This window comes from Vigna umbellata, chromosome 1 (genome assembly GCF_029865625.1).
Source record: "Vigna umbellata cultivar VRB3 chromosome 1, Vumbellata_1.0, whole genome shotgun sequence".
Classification (NCBI taxonomy): Eukaryota; Viridiplantae; Streptophyta; class Magnoliopsida; order Fabales; family Fabaceae; genus Vigna; species Vigna umbellata.
The window spans coordinates 62,499,909-62,518,046 of NC_142165.1; the positions used below are offsets into that span (position 1 = coordinate 62,499,909).

General features: G+C 32.7%; 2 pseudogenes; one reads left to right on the top strand and one right to left on the bottom strand.

The window, feature by feature from the left end:
* Positions 1 to 6,126: 6,126 nt before the first annotated feature.
* On the top strand, positions 6,127 to 8,390 carry LOC148205999 (uncharacterized; annotated as a pseudogene).
* A 6,688-nt stretch (positions 8,391 to 15,078) lies between these two features.
* Positions 15,079 to 18,138, bottom strand: LOC148206000 (uncharacterized; annotated as a pseudogene).

Genomic DNA, 18,138 nt, shown 5'->3' on the forward strand with positions numbered 1-18,138 from the left:
CTGCTATTGATAAAAGCTGTCTTTGTTCTGGATATGTATATGGAAGGAAACTAACTGGCTGGGCCATGCTTTTCCTCAATTTCTTCTTCCACTCTCATTCTTTCGTATGCAATCCCTAACTTTTAAAATACCGCTTTTACCCTTACAAAAAGTTATTAAAATAAGGTTAATTTAAACGGTGTTCTTCTCCTTGCTTCCGACACTACCTTCGTTCTCCTTAGGAATAGCAAAAAAAAATCATAGGTATGGATATCCGCGGGTAAAATCTGCAGTGGGTAGTTATTATCTGCAGATATTTATTATCTGCGAGTAATAGGTGGTGGGTATTTTAATACCTGCTTATAAACCGGTCGGGTACGGATAGTATATTATTCAACCCGCGGGTACCCGTTACCCGCAAAAAAAAATTATATATTTTTTAATTAAATTTAATTAAAAATAAAATTATATTTTATCAAGTTAAATTTAATTAAAATTAAATTTTAATTTATATTTAATTTAATTTATATTATATTATATAAATATATTTTTTGTAATTTTATTTCAATTTTATTTCAAAAATATATAAAATATTTTTTTTGCGGGTATTTGTGGGGGTACTCGCGGGTATTTTCTAAATGGGTACCCGTGTGGGTAGTGGGTCGGGCAGCGAGTACAATTTTATCCGACAGGTCAGGTTACGGGTAAGCATTATCTATGTCCGATTCGACATGTAGCCATCCCTAGTCCTCACCTGGTCACTGCATTTATCTTCTTGTTATTATTTTTCTTCTTCTTTCTTTCTCAGAAAGCAAGAACCCATACAGTGGTCCTTGATCGATGGTTAAGAACTCATACAATGGTCCTTCTATGGCCCTCGACATCACCAATCGTACTCCTCCACCGTCTTATTCTTTATATGTGTCACCACCAACGACAACACTAGTATTGCCACCGTCACCTTGTGCCGCTCAATTGCCTCCATCAAAATAGCACTCTCCGCTCTCATTCCGCACATCATCACTATGTGCATGGAGAATACGTGAAAAAGGAGAAGCACGCACAACACAATGTCCTCTTCATTTAGGTACATGTGCGAGTTCTATCTAGGGATGACAATAGATCGAATCGGGCATGGATAGTGCCTACTCGCAACCCGACCTGCTGAATAAAATTGTACATGTTACCCGACCCGCGGATACCCATTTAGAAAATACCCGCAGGTATTTTAAAACCTATGGGTACCCGCGGATACCCGCAAAAAATAAAAAAAAATCCTACATTTTTAAAATAAAATTACAAAAAATATATATATAATATAATATAAATTAAAATTTAACTTTAATTAAATTTAACCTAATAAAATATTATTTTATTTTATTTTTAATTAAAAATTATATAAATTAATTTTATTTTTTATTTTTTGCGGGTAATGGGTACCCACGGGTCAGGTAGTATATTACCCGTACCCGACCCATTTAGAAGCGAATATTAGAATACCAGCTACCCGTTATCTGCGGGTAATAAATATCCGCAGATAGTAACTACCCGTCGCGGATTTTACCCGTGGATAGCCATGCCGCGAATTTTTTTGTCATCCCTAGTTCTATCCCTCTATTTGTTGTCATGATGGTTATTAAAATTTTGGGCATCAGAATCACCCCTTCGTTGGCCCTGTCATCTCCAATGAAAACGACAGTGCCCTTGTGTCATCCACTACCTTAACATCTGCAACCTCACTCTTGTTGCCCTTCAGGAAACTGAGCAATTCTCTGATGGGTCATCGGCGGGTACCACCTTGAAGAAGTGGTGTTACGCTTGTTGGTTGAGCTAGCAGACGTAGGGACAGGAAGTTCTTTATTATGACAGGGGCAGTGACTAGCACATTTTTTTTCATTTTATTTTTTATATATATTTTAAAATTATGTTTATATATTATTATATTATTATATTATTTATATTAAGTTAGTTTTAAAAAATTTTCTTAAAATTTGAAAATCACTTTTTATCCTCTCTTTTTCTTTTTCTTTTTTTATCTCTATCTCTTTCTCATCTTTCCTTCTTATCTCAATTTTCATCCTCAAACTTTCATTATTTTTAAAATCAAATTGCATAATTCTAAACTTGAGGAGTTGAAGAAATATTTTACATCAAACAACTTTTTCTTTTAAGTTTATTTTCTACTTCTTTTTTTTAAAAGCTGATTATTTTCCTCTTACATTATGCTTTAAATGGAACTTTTAGAGATCTTAAATCATGCTTTAATTATTGGTTGAACTTTTCTTTTTATAGATACAACTATTTTAGGCTTTGAACCTATCTAAGGAAAGAGCAATATTAAGAATTTACTTTAAGGTAAGGGAAGCTAATCATTTAGAAATTGTTAATTTTCTTGAAATATTGAGTCTTCGTTTGGAGATTTAATTTAGGGTACTGATAAAAACATTTTTTCTAAATAAGTGAGAGGTGATGAATTTATTGTTAAGACAAGATCGTTTAAAGAGATTAGATTGTCTAGTAACTCATGTTTTGAAGTTTAACAAACAATACTCAACGAAATATTGCATATAGAATGTAGCGTTTGATGACAGTATATGCTAAAGAATAATACTGAATATAATAAGTGTTTATCAAATACAATCGTTTATCCAAAGTATTGAACGAGATAAACATTTATAATGAATATAATGTTTCTAAGTAAATTATATCCAACAACAAACAATGTATTGAGCCACTAAGCGTATAATAGAACAAATCATCTAAGATATCAGTATAACGTGTTAAATGCTATCAAATTATATATTGAATATTTGATATCTCAAACGCGTCTAATGCATAAATATAAAAGTGCCAAATGCTATAAAACTCTTGATAGAGTGTCTAATCACCATAGTGTCTGAACAAATGATAAAGCGTCTAAATGTTAACTCTACTAAACGATGTAAAGTAGCTTAGACAACTGAATGAAACAAATGTTTAAAGATTATATCATTTATATCTAATACATCAAACACTTTGCAATCAAATGATGCTTTTATCAAACGATGTTGACACGTGTCAAAGTGTTTTAAACACGCAATGTGCGTAATGATTATCAACTTTTAAAACATTTAATGTTGAACGAAAAAATGCTTCTTTGTTTGCATGCTTTGCTCTCTTTGTCTGCGTAGGTAATGACAACACCAAGCTTTATTCAGAAGCTTTGCACAAAGAGCAGAAAGATATTGAGAGATAAGAAGACATTCCTAGAATGTTTCTTCAAAGCTTTTAGCTTTGGAAGACTGTAAAAGCTACTTATAAAAGAAAGCGTTGATAAAGCACTGTCACTCTATAACGTAGACCTAAGTCTGACTAACTACCTAAAAGGGCTATGAAGTCTATCTAGAAGTCAACTTTGTGCCCAACGGTCATCTCTCGAAGAAGGTGATGAGTCGTTATTTCTTTAATTATCTTTAGTTTATTGCACTTAAATAAACCAGGGAATTGTGTTTAATTGTCTGTTATTTCCCCGTTTTCCGAATTCTGCTTAATTTGGTCGGAAATTTATGATTGTGCTAATTTGGGTTTTCTGAGCTAATTAAATGCATTTTGGATTACAGGAAGAATTTTGGAGATACATTTTGGGACATCAGGAAGAATGCAATTAAATTTAAGACTCTCCACACAGATATTTTAGAATTAATTAAATTGTAATTCAGTAGTTTAGAATTTTTGAATCAACTCTTACATTTTGGGTCAATTTTTCGTAAAATAGACTAGACCCAAAAATAGAGAAAGATGACTTGGCATCTTAGGGTTTTTGTGTGGACCCCACCCTTATTAAAAAGGGAACTCACGGCCTAAGAGAGGAGCGAGCCGCCACTTGACATTTTGCCACTTTACTCTCTCGTTTTTTTTTTAGGCTTGTGCCTTGAAGTTTTCGGGAATGTAAGAACTTGGGAGATATTCACGTTGTTACAATTTTTAGAATGAAAGAAGCACACGGACTGCCAGGGGCTCATGTCCAGCGTTGATTGATGGCACATGGAAGGGCTGATTTCGTTTTCAAGTGAGAAGCATACAGCTGCAACGTTCTAAGTTAGAAGCACTTTTTAATTGATCTTTGCTAATTCTTCATTGGCGTCTTTCAATGCTCATCATCACGGAAGTTCACTTTTGCATTGTTTACTGAATGTTTGATTGCAAGCTGGTAGTTATTCTCTTTTTACTGTCACGCATTTTTGAATAAGCAATTTCATTTTCGCACATGCTGGAAGAGAAGCGTTGCACGGTGCATTTACTTTTCTATTAGAGTGAAGAAGCGGTGATTTCATTTTGCTTTAAATTGGAGATGGTCCAGCGCTGCACGTTACAAATACAAGGTCATTCATAAATAAAAGCTTTCATTTTTTTTCAATTCTTCTTTTCTTTAGAATAGGATGGTAACGTAATTTTGGGAGGCATTGTTGGATGGAATAAGGTGTGCTCCAACAGCCACCGAGAGGGAGAGAGTGGTGTGCACGGTTACGTGTTGAAAGCTGCTGCCACTGGCTGGAAGAAAGCCTCCAAGCTGCTGGAGGTCACGTGCAGCTGTATGGAAAGACGCAAACTTTAATTGGAGGAAGAAGCATGGTGTATTCAATAGTTGGTGTCACGGCTGGAATGATGTTGCTGCAGCAAATTGAATAGAGAATGTTTTTTTTTATTTAAGCAAGGAGCTCGTTGATTTGATGGGAGTAGGTAGTGGGAGCACATGGTGATTGGAAGAAAAGAGAATTGTCTTTTTCCAGAGAATGAAGAAGTGATTAGATGGGGTAGGTGTACGGTGATAATATGGAGAGAAGAAATTTTATTCAATTGCTTTGGAGAAAGGCATGGAGCACCCGGGCTTGATTTTAGGTGATGACACATTTCAGAATCGGCAACCATTTGGCTGGAGTATGTGCACGTGATTTCATTGGAAAAAAAGATTGCATTTTCTTTATTTGAAGGGTACGGTCAAGCTGCTACAGGAGAATGGATTTTTATCATTATTTTGTTGCTTTTACAATTGAAGTTTGCGCGATTTTCAATGAAGAAAAGGGGGATACGATATTTTCTTTCTTTTAATTTAGAAGCTCGGTGATTTATTTGCTGCAAGGTGCTTGATTGATTGTTTGAAGTCTCGTTTTTTTTTCTGATTATGGTTTATGCATTTAATTAGTTTATGTATTTAATTAGTTTATGATCTAGTGCTCCTTAAACTAACATAGAGCGTTCAATCTCATAGGCTAGCTCTTTCATGTGTTTTTAGTCACTAGTTTGTTTGGTTTTATTTCATTTCCAATTTTAATTTAGTCATTTGCATTCACAAAAATTTTCAAACCCCCCTACTACGTGTTTGTCCTAAGACCCGAACCACATTTGGTCCTTGAGAGACGACCTAGGAGTCACTTCCTAGTAATATACTGCATTAATTTTGCAAACAACTTTTGTGTGAGGTGCGACACTCATCAACAGAAGGCTATATAAAAAGGACTCAAAAGAGAAAGAAAAAATCATAATACAAGAGATCATTGAGTACTTACTCTACTACTCTACCTTAAAGTTCATATTGTCTAAGCTCTTCATTATAGGAGAAAGAAACTTACAAGTTTCAATTTTTATTGTATTGTATTTATCCTCACTCCGAGAGTTATTCGAATATATACTTGTACTCAAAACACTTGTGTTAATATTCAGAAGTGGATTAAACATTTGCATTATTTAACTCAATTGAGTTAAGCGTTCTAGACAGGTTGTCTAGGGTTGATAACAAGAGTGGTTAAGCTCGGTCTAGTCAGTTTAACTAGGAGAACCAGAAGTGGTTGATAATACTTGTATACCAAGAGTGGAATGTACTCGTTTTAATTTTGTTAAACATTAGTGGAAACTCTTTAGAGGTCTTGAGGGAGATTAAACGTAGCTTAGATTGAGTGAACTAGTATAAAAATACTTGTGTTTTTTATTCTTTAGTATAAAACGTTTTCCTAAACTCTTTATTGAAAACACACATGTTTAAAAACTATTGCAAACCGTCTAACTCTTACAATAGTTATTAAGTGTTGATTTGCGAAAGAGTTTAAAATACTATTCAACCCCTCCCCCCTTTTTAATATTTTCCTACATTTCATTTATATTAGAAAAATTATGATAAATAGTAAAAGAATTTATTCTTTTTTCAAGAGGAAGGTTTGTGATGAAGATGAAAAAAATGCATTTATGTCATCAATATAATGAAAAATAAGAATCCCAAAATTGAATAAAATGAAAAATAAATCTCTAAAGTTAATAGATTTGAAAATTATTTAGAACTTGATATAGGGAAGCATCCTCAAATTTGGAAATACCCACCAAATCAAATTTATGAGGTACAAAGAGTTTATCTAAAATGGAGTCCATATCAAGTGCATCTACAAAATTATCTGTTGTTTGGTAAAGATGATCATCAAAGAAGATTTTAATACACTTGGTTTAGCTTATTTCCTTCATGGTTAGAGTATTCGGCATTAAAACATGTTGCACATTTCTTACCTTGCTATCTTTTTAGTAAAAACCCAAGTGAAGAGCTTTAGTTCAAATGATTTCAATATTAAGAGTAATTCAGTTTATTTTCATTGAATTTTAATTCACAATGAGTTAATTATCATCAATATGTTTTAACTTTTTTGACTGTTTGTTTATAGGTTTAAAAAGTTGGAGGAAAGTTAATAATAGAAATAATTGTGCTTTCCTTAAACACATAGGGATGAATCGTTGTTAACCACAAAATATTGCAGTGTTTGCTTGTTAAGACTTGTTAAATCAAAATTGTCATATTATGTTTTATAAGTGCAAAGCTCAAATCAAATTATAAAGAATCAGTTGCAAATCATCTTGCCATGGTCAAGTACTTTCAAGAAGAGTGGAAGTCATCCTTGAAGATGGTATAAACTCTATTTTTTAGACCGTCTTTAGAGTCATCATGAAGCATAGCTTGGAGTAGTATAGGTTTCTTTAAGCCATGTATTTCGACCAAGTAGGTAGGTTTGTTTAAGGCTTGTATTAAGGCCTAATTAGTATATGGTTTTTCCTTAAGCTAGACATCCAAACTATGTGGAAAGTATGTGACATGTGTGATGCTTCCATTGGAGATGATTTAGCTTTAGTAGTAGCCACATGACACTTTAGGATTGAAGAGGATTTTGTTTTATGAGTGGCCACATGTCCTCCCCTCATTGGAGAGGATTTGTGGACACTTGTCCAATCCTTAGAAAGCCTCATTTTTGGCCAATAAGTGCAAAGGCGAAATATCATGTTTTTAGGGTTTTTAGGAGACATCCTTGCCTATATATAGAGGTGTCTTCTCTCTTGTAATCATCTTAGAAGTTTATTAATGTTATACTGCCAAAATTTGGCCATACATTTCTTAGATCAAGACTAGAGTAACCCTAGAGGCCACTCTAGTCACCTTCCTCCTTAAGTTGGTCTCACCTCTCTTGGAGCCACCAAACACTACACCAAAACCACCACCATATCTCCTAGTGGTCGTGAGCTTTTACATCTTCCCCACCATAACTCATCATCCTTGAACTATTTACCACCACATTTTCGCATCCTTCATTTAAGGAAACAACCCTTCATGCACATCTCCTAGCTTTTATCCAACCTAGCAAAAGGAGGTTGTTATCAATAGGTCATGATGAAATTACTAAATCGAGGAACTAAGGTAATTTTCTTGAGATGATAAAACTCATATAAACATACAATGATGAAGTTTCAAAAGTTGTGTTGGAAAATTCTCTGTATATTTCCAAATATAATTCACATAAAATTCAAAAGGAGTTATTGAATATTTTTCTAATAAATTGAAAAATCATATTTGTGAGGAAGTTGAGGATTCTAAGTTTTGTATGATTATCGATGAAGCTTGTGATGAATAAAAAAAGATAAAGTGACTTTTATTTGAGATTTTTTTATAAAAATGATTTTATACAAGAGTGATATTTTGATATTGTGCATGTTAAAAACATTGCAACATTAACTTTGAAGAATTAATTGTGTTGTACTATCTCAACATAATCTTAGTGTTTCTAATATATGTGGTCAAGGGTATGATGATGCTAACAATACGAGGGGATAATGCAATGGATTACAAGTATTATTCTTGAGTGATTGTCCTTATGCATATTATGTTTATTGTTTTGCTCATTGATTATAACTTGCCTTGGTTGTTACATCAAGCGAAGTTGTTCTAATTAGTCAATTATTTTCAAATTTGACTTTTATTAAAAGAAATTGATGAGCTTGAAAATGGTAAAGGGGAAAATCAAATTGGAACTTTAAAACAAGTTGGGGATACCCGTTGGAGGTATGCATTTATTTTGTTCTACAAAAGCACTTATTCTAAACTTGAGAGAAAATGGTTAGGATAAGTTATTTAAAACTGTGACTTCTTTTTCTGAAAAACATGACATTGAGGTGCCTAAATTTAGGACTTCTGATGTAGCAAGGCAAGGACACTATTGTCACCAAAAATATCATATTACAATGGAGCAATATTTGAGAGTTAAAATATTCATTGTATAACTGATAAGCAATTACAAGAGTTAAATTGTAGATTTAATGACCAAGCAATGGAGTTATTAATGCTAATATCTGCTTTGGAAATTTACTTGTTCATGAACAAAGAATGAAAATCTTCAACTAGAAGAGCAAGTGTTAAAAGTCACTCTTGATGTCAAATTTGGAGTTGGCCGAGGACAAGGTAGAAGTGGACGCGTCCATGGGAGAGGTAGCGGAAGACAATCGTTAAATAGAGTACCACTACTACAAAAAAGCGCATAGATAGCACTTTTCTTTATCATAGATAGCGCTTTTTAAGCGCTATCTATGCGTGCGCTATCTATTAATAGATAACGCTTCTAAAAATTCGATAAAAAATTCAAATGTCTCTATAAAAATGCGTAGTAGATTTTTTTCGTCTTTTTTCATTGATTGTCCCTATGTAGTCAAAAATTCGATAGAAAATTTTGCAAAGTTTGGGTATATAAAAATTTTTTTGATATTCAATTTTTATAGTAATAGTATAAAATGAAGGTTCTTAACATTTCAGATTATTAGTTTTGGATTAGAAACTAAAGATCCATTCAAATCGGAATATGAGAAAAGGGTTTCTGATAATTCATAAAGTAGATTTTATATTTTAATAATTCAATTAGTGCCAAATCAATAAATCTATTTTTTGTGGTTGTTGAAGATCTTTTTTTTCGATTTTCTTCTACATTAATTCAAAGTGAAATAAAATGAAATAACAATCTATTGTCCGCCACAATGGATAGCGCTTTTTTAAAAAGACGTTATCTATTGTCAACCACCAATAGATAACGCTTATTGAAAGAAGCGCTATCTATTGGTGGTTGGCAATAGATAGCACTTCTTAAAATAAGCGCTATGTATTGGTTCAAATTTTTTTAAAAACTAATTAATTTTAGAATAAAATATAAAATATTGGTTCTATTATGTACAAATCCACACTATATATTGATTCTATTATATACAAAAAAATATAAAATATTGAGAAAAATATGACTAATGTCTCAAAAAGAATATTCATTAATATAAATAAAAATTATTGGTACACTAATATTTCAAAATTTAATCGTTAAGTCGTTTAGTATGTGTCACGACATAACATTGTTTTATAAGATAATATATACAACCATAACATATATATCATATCAGTACTTATAAGCATGTACATCACCCTAACATAACCTATAAGCATGTATTAATTACATGTAAACACCAATTTTCTCTAACTTCAATTTTGACTTTCATGATATTGTTGACATCTACAACTAGAAAAATACTGCAAGAAAGAAAAATAATATAGAATTAGTTAATTAAATATTGCTACAAATTAATTATGACGATAAAGATAACTTACATCAGTTGGAATTGTTCCTCCTTCACAGTATGTAATAATTTCCTTCATATATTGACACACATAATACCCACAATCATTGTCGTTGGGTTGTCTTGGGCACTAGAATTCCAAAATTAAAAAACATTTTTATAATTTGAACATAAAATGAAACAAAAATCTAGTATACTCCAAACAAATTCAGTGCATGATAACAAATAACTATATACCATATACAAGTTTAAACTCTTAATAATAAGTTATGGTTTCATAACATCCATATGCCCCTTCAACCAGTTTCATAATAATACATGTTATTTAACTAACCATTACCATGCAACAAGGAAATAAGTCTTCAACCATTCAAGAATACAAGTTATTCACCTAACTAGTATAATACAAAAAGCCATAACGTGAACTAAAGGTCACATAAGGTTATTCAACAATTTAATTATCACAATCAAGACTATACTACACAAAACATACTAGAGTAATGTACCTTAATTGTTGTCCACTTGATATTGTTTGACTTAGACTTTGAAACCATGTTTCCAGTTTGAGCTCGATAGGTTTGTATAACCCTAGTGAATAAATAAAATTAAAGCATGTATAAGTAAAAACAATACAACTAAAAGTATACAAATATGTCAGTTAAAAGTATACAACACGTATATTCTTACATGTCAAACAATTTCTTTAAATCTTGCCTCATTAATGTCTACCGCCACTTGGTCAAGATAATGAATTATCTCTAATTTAAGATTGATTCCCAGCAACACTCAACGTTGGCTACAATTTGAAATGAATCAACAAAATTAGAATTCGTACATCTAACTTTGAAAATAATACATTGTTGATAAAGTTGTAAAGTAAAGTATTACCCAATATTAATAGGTGCAAGAACAAACTTATCAATCACCCCATTATCAAGAAAAAGAGTAACTATTTTTTGCATTCTGTCTTTCATTGGTAGCTCATGTGTTGTGATTTGGGGTGATAAAAAAAAGAATGCCTTATCATTTGGCTTAACAAAATTTTGATATAGGTACCTTATAAAAGAAAAATATAAGAATGTATTAGCAATATGATAAGGTGTCAATCTAATAATGAATTTAATGATAAAATGTATAAAATGCTTTACCCTATATATATAGAAATTGTAGTTGCACCTAGCCATGCATAATTAGTAACTTCTTCAATAATTTATGCATTAACGATTTCTTTATGATTTTGTAGTCCAAATATGTTTTTGTCCATTTGTATTGGAGGAAGTGACTATGATGGCTTTAGTTTCATGTATGAAGAGAGACAATTGCACCATTCAGAAAGATTTGGATGAAACAGTTTACGAGAAGTATGTTGAATGGTCATTTTCCCTTGACATTTCTTTTTAGGTGCGACACATTCATTTGTATTATTCATCTTTTTCTTTATAGGTTGAGTAGAATCCTAAAACATCATCAATTAAACAAGTTAGGTAATAGATAAAATATGTTCATAAATATGAATGAATACAATTGTATAAACATACCTCATCACTAATCTGTATGAAATTCATTGGTCATGCCACAAATGTACCTATTGCTTGTCCTATTGTCATCATGTCATCATCATCAATTGGTATAGGCAAGGATACATTTGGCTCCAAAGCAATATCTATACTAACTTTGACATGTCCCTTAGGTAGAGGTCTACCATGTAGTGTATCACTTTTAAAATTATGCAATTTTCCATGGGCAACCAAGCAAAGTGATGGTGATAATGTAAACAGTTTACAACTTGAGACCCCCTACATTATAAAACATAATTATAAGACAATCTTCAATGTGACTAAATATGAAGACCTATGAAAGTAATGTAGATAAGTTAGTTACCTCGGGAAAACTATTTGATGACAATGTGGAACTCCCTTGGCCACTATCAATATTAGCTTCTTCAGTAGTATTTGGTGTGCCAATTTTTCGAAGCGAAATCAACTGATTTTCCATTCGTGCCATTCTTTCCGACATGTCTTTCACTTGAGCAGTTAATTTATCATGCTCATGGTACGTAGGACGCTTTTTGGACGGAAAATAATCTCTATGACCGACTCCAAATCCCATTCCCCTAACACGACCTGGATACTCTGGGAGACATAAAGCTTGACTCAGAATGTTGGAGTGATCATTACTCATCTCTTCTAAATTAGTTTGTGAGAGTTGAACCTAAACAAGAACCAAACATATCACATTTAATCTCATTTCACGCAAAAAAATATAATATGAAAACATATTACTTACACATTTCTCCCAAACTTGCTGAGTTTCTTCGTTTTCAATTACCTCGCTTTTGTTCACATGACCATGCTTCCACAATTCTTGACGGGGAATGTTATTAACATTCGATCCCAATTCCTTTATCTAATTATTGTGAAAAAGATCAAATTAGTTAGAAAATTGTAATAACTGAAAACTGGTGATGCATGTACATTTTATTTTGTTGGGTGAAAACTGGCCATGCAGGGACTATAGGGTACACGTGAAATATGAGAGAAAGTGAGAAATTATATGTTCAAATGTGGGTTTTAAATAAAAAGGGAGTGTTAGTGGTAAAGTTAGGTGAACCTACTGGGAGAGACTGAGTAAGAGTACTTGATGGGTTTATGGGAGAGAGTAGGTTTTGTATTAAATAGATGGATTAAGAAAAAAGGGATTTAATTAGGTTAGATCATGTCAAGTATCCTTTTTGTTATGAACCTGTATGGGGTTGTGCGTTTCAGAAACTGTGAGTGAAAGTGAGTAGGGTGAGTGAGTAGTCCAGTGGTCATGAAAAGCGAAGGAGAGAGATAGAAGTTATTTGGTGAGTTTTGGTGATGTGGTTTCTACAATATATTGACACGTTCTGGGCATACCTTAATAAAAAGAGTATGGTAGAATGATGCTAGTGCAAGATAGGTAGTCATGTGAGTGAAGGGTCTTGGGTTGGTAAAGAGAGAAAGATGAGAGTTTGAAAGAAGAAGGAGAAAGAAAAAAAAGGGTAATAGAGGAATGAATGAGTGTGGGCTCGGGTTGTGTATGTATTTACTTTAGGCAAGAGGAAAAGTGAAAGAGAAAGAAGGGGTGGGTGTTTCTGGGCAATGGATAACGCCTGACATTTTTTATTTCTTCATTTTTTATTTCTTGATTGGGATATGTAGGAATTTGAGTGGTTATTGAGTGGCAAGGAGAAGTTCCTACGTGAAAACTAAGGGCTTGTTCTTTTAAGTGGATTTGAGGGAGTGGATTTGAGGGGATTTGAGAGGATTTGAAAAAAAAAATTTGTCGTTTATTTGAGTGAATTTGGAGGTAAATGAGAGTGAATTTGGAAATAAATTTTTTTAATTTGTCAAGTCAATACAATTCTATACTAATTCTCACAAATTTTATTTCCAAATTCACTCTCATTTACCTTCAAATTCACTCAAATAAACAAAAAAAAAAATTATCTTCAAATCCTCTCAAATCCCTTCAAATCCACTCCCTCAAATTCACTCAAAAGAACAGGGCCTAAGAGGGAGAAGGTAGGGCTTTAATAGTTTTTGGCGTAGACTACACATAGGGAAATAGGTTTTATATTTTTTTAAGTTTCATTTTAAGTAAGTTTATATATTATATTAATATAATATAGATTTATATATATATATATATATATATATATATATATATATATATAAGAAAGTTAGATTACGTAAGTTATATATTATATTAATATAATATAGAATTTTATATATGCATTAAATTCCTTTCTCTTTCTTAAAGAGCACATAATGCAACCAAACAACCTTCCACATCAAATGTTAACCCAATATAGTAATTACCACTCAAAACACAATTGACATATCACACATTCTATTAGCATTACTTATGACCTGGGCATGTGTGTAATATCCAAACAAGTACGACATTCATCCGACCAGAAAAAAAAGACAGATAAACTCATAAAACCAATCACATTTAGTTTCCTCGAGTTATCCTTTATCTACACGAGATAATCAAACTGTAGATAAGGAATTGACTAATTTTCAATTCATACTTTTAAAAATGATGACTCACTCTATAAATATCAAATCAACAAGAAGATATTGTAATCTACTATAATTCTCTCCTAAAGTCAAAATACACATATACAAACATGTTTAAACCAAAGATATGGGACCATACAAAGTCAAACAGTTTTAATGATCCAATGTGGTATGCAATTGATTCAACCTAATTTTTTATAACAGCCAAGAAAGTACATTCACAATTCAATCACATAATTTGAAATGATAAACTGACTTACCATATCTTGTTCTATGCGGGCATACCCCTTACGAGAGCCCCTATAAGGGTACTTGGAGCTTGATGCCCTTTCCTTATTTTGTTTGCTTTTTTCCTAAAAAGAAATATAGTAAAAAAATAATATGCTCAAGAATTAAGGGATAAATATATTATATATAGATAGTATACATTACCTTGAAAGTTTTATCCATACGTTTTACAATAAACTGTCTCCAAATGTCCTCACTAATAATGGATGCATACTTCGCAGGAGGTTGATTAGGAGGATTCTCTAAATAATCTCCATTGTCATCCTTTAGATATTTATGGACCAAGGAAGTCCTAAAACTCCTAAGCAACAACCCTGCCTTCCTTAATACAAACGTCTTGCGACATGTATCTACATTGAAAGTTAGCTGTCCAAAAAAATACTTAGAAAAAAATAGTTTTGAAATCATAACACATACATTTAAAATAAGTAGTAAACATTACTTGTATATTATTCCAAATGATCTCTTTATAGGCATCCAAACTTGAATCTTTCCAATCATCATAAGTTATAGGCACATTTGCTCGAACAATGGATCCAAGATAACTGATGAAGTTTGTGCCACCGGGTTCAATGGGTTGAACTTTTGCATTCCATGAAACCTAATATTATGAATAAGTACTGAACAATAATTAGGAAAGTAACATATCTAATATACGAAAAAATATACAATGTCCATTACCTCTAATTTTTTTCCCTCACTTCTAGCTTGAACGATCTTCTTCATAATCACTATACCTTTCTTCCCTTTTAGCTTGGTTGGGAGAAGGAATATCGTCTTCAGTAGGAGTTGTCATTTACCTATAATAAAAGTGATTCAAATAAAAAAAGGGATAACATCAGTAAAAAGGGATAAAAATAAGAATAAAAATTTATAAATCCAACCTTTTCTTCTTTGATTTGAAGTTTAAAGACTTAGGTTTCTTATGGACATAAAATGATGGATTTATCCAAATTCCTTCATCATGATCATCTCTCCTATACAAGATATCATCTGCTATTGGATCATCATCATATGATATTTGATACAAAGGATCATCTTCAATATTTGTATATTCATCTTCTATATCATCATTGGAAGGATCGTTTATTTTATTGGTCAACAACACAATTGACCAATTGACATCAACCGGATCAATGACATAAAAGATTTGTTGAGCTTGTGATGCTAAAATAAATGGCTCATCTTTGTACCCCACTTTATTAAAATTCACTTGCATAAATCCTGTTTCATCTTGTCGAACTCCATTATTGTTATCAACCCACTTGCAACCAAATATGGGTACCCGAAATGTGGTGTAATCCAACTCCCATATATGTTCAATTACCCCAAAATACGACATATTTGCATATATAGGACTTCTATCTTTAGCACTTGAGATGTGCATAAATTCAGCCACCAAAGTTACACCACTATTTTGCATAGTACTTTGATCATCTCGGTCTTTAGTGTAAAATGTGCACCCATTAATCATATAACCAGTGTAAGAGAAGACTTGAAAATTTGGACCATTGGCTAACCATTTCAATCTGTCAGAAATTAAAGAGGATTTCACATTTAACTCTACAAAAATGTGACTTTTTAGCCATTGTATAAAAGTTGCATTGTGTTCTCTACATATCCAATGGTCAGTCCTAGTTGGATTTAATTTTGTAATCATGTCTTTGTGTCTCTCAACATATGGTTCAACTTCATCGTCATTATGTAGGATATACAATTGAGCTTGCTCCCAATCTTTCCTGCTTATAGTCACTATGGTATTTCCAGAAATCCCTTCTCCTATGGTTCTCGCTAAGTGTCGAGAATTTGGAAGTCCTATTGATTCAACATTAGAGAGGTAATCAATACAAAAATCAATAGCTTCTTCAAGTATATATCGTTCCACTATACATCCTTCTGGTCGACTTCTATTTTTCACATAGCCCTTTAATATCTTCATATACCGCTCCATTGGATACATCCATCTCATATAGGCCAGTCCACAATATTGTGTCTCCTTAACTAAGTGAATGCTAACATGCACCACTATGTCAAAGAAAGAAGGGGGAAAATACATTTCAAGCTCACACAAAATTACAATAATTTCTCTTTCTAGTGCTTGCAATTTTCCAGTGTCAATCACTTTGCTACATACGGCTCTAAAGAAATAGCATAGTTTAGTTATGGTCCATCTTACCTTTTTAGGCAAAATGGAACGTAAGCCTATCGGTAACAAATGCTCCATCACAACATGACAGTCATGAGACTTTAACCCTATTAGTTTTAGATCTTTCATAGATACTAAGTTCCTAATGTTTGATGAATACCCTTCTGGAACTTTAACTCCTTGTAGAAACTTACAAAACACAATTTTTTCCTTTCTAGATTGAGTATTAGCTGCTGGAGGTAGATATTGACGTTTACCTTTCTTTATTGGTGCCAATTCTATTCGAATTCCCATTTGAACCAAGTCTAGCCTTGCATTGATGCCATCCTTAGACTTTCCAGGAACGTTCAACAACGTACCTATGACACTATCAAATACATTTTTTTCGATATGCATGACATCAAGGAAATGTCTAACGTACAAGGACTTCCAATATGGCAAATCAAAAAATATTGACTTTTTCTTCCACCCACTTGTGACTAGATCTCTTGCAAAAGGCTTACCAAATTTGTTGTTTATATCCTTTACTTTTTCAAAAACTTTATCACCATACAACAGTTTTGGAGCTCTACGTTCTTCTATTGTCCCATTAAATGCTTTTCTCCATCCTCGATAACGGTGCTTTGAAGGTAAGAATCTACGATGCCCACGAAATACATTTTTCTTACCATGTTCCAATCGCACCCAATCTGTATTATCTTCACATATAGGGCATGCACACTTCCCTTTGGTACTATATCCAGATAGATTACCATATGCTGGAAAATCATTAATTGTGCCAAACAGCATTGCCCTTAGTAGGAAACTTTCTTCTGTATATGCATCATACACCTCTACACCTTCGTTCCACATATCCTTCAAGTATTCAATAAGAGGTGCCAAGTATATGTCTATGTCCTTCCCTGGTTGTTTTGAACCTGGAATTAGGATGGATAACATCATGAACTTCCTTTTCATGCATAGCCATGGAGGTAGGTTATATATAATCATAACCACAGGCCACGTGCTATGCGAGTTGCTTTGCATACCATGCGGATTTATTCCATCAGTAGACAAAGCAAGACGTAGGTTTCGTGGTTCTTTCCCAAAATTAGGGTAATCATGGTCAACTTTTGCCCATTGAGGAGAATCTGCAGGGTGCCGAAGCTTTCCATCACGTATTCTTTCATCTGCATGCCATCTTAAGTTCTTTGCATCTTGTTCATTACGATACATGCGCCTAAATCTTGGTATTATAGGAAAATACCATACCACTTTGCTCGGCACTAAATTTTTCTTATAGCGCGATGTCATACATTTAGGACATTTATCCAATGGGGCATATTCATTTCAAAAAAGAATGTAATCATTTGGACAAGCATGAATCTTCTCGTAGCTCATCCCAATAAAGCTTAACATTTTTCTAGCGTCATACATTCGACTAGGAAGCACATTATCTTGTGGTAGCATAATTTTTATAAGTGATAATAATTCAGTAAAGCTAGTATCAGACCATCCATTTCGTGCTTTCAAATTGAATAATTTCAAGACTGCTGATAGTTTTGTGAAACTAGTACAACCATTATACAATGGTGTCTTTGCATCCATTGTCAACCTATCAAACATCTGAGGACAATCTCGCATATCCTCTTCAATAATATTTACAATCTCCTCAACTTCATCTAACTCATGTTGTGTCAGTCTCTTTCGGTGTATAACTTGTATTATGATAAAAATCATTATTTATATGATTTTTTCTATTTTCACCATGTTTGGTCCAGCATGAATAACTTTTATCAATTCCAT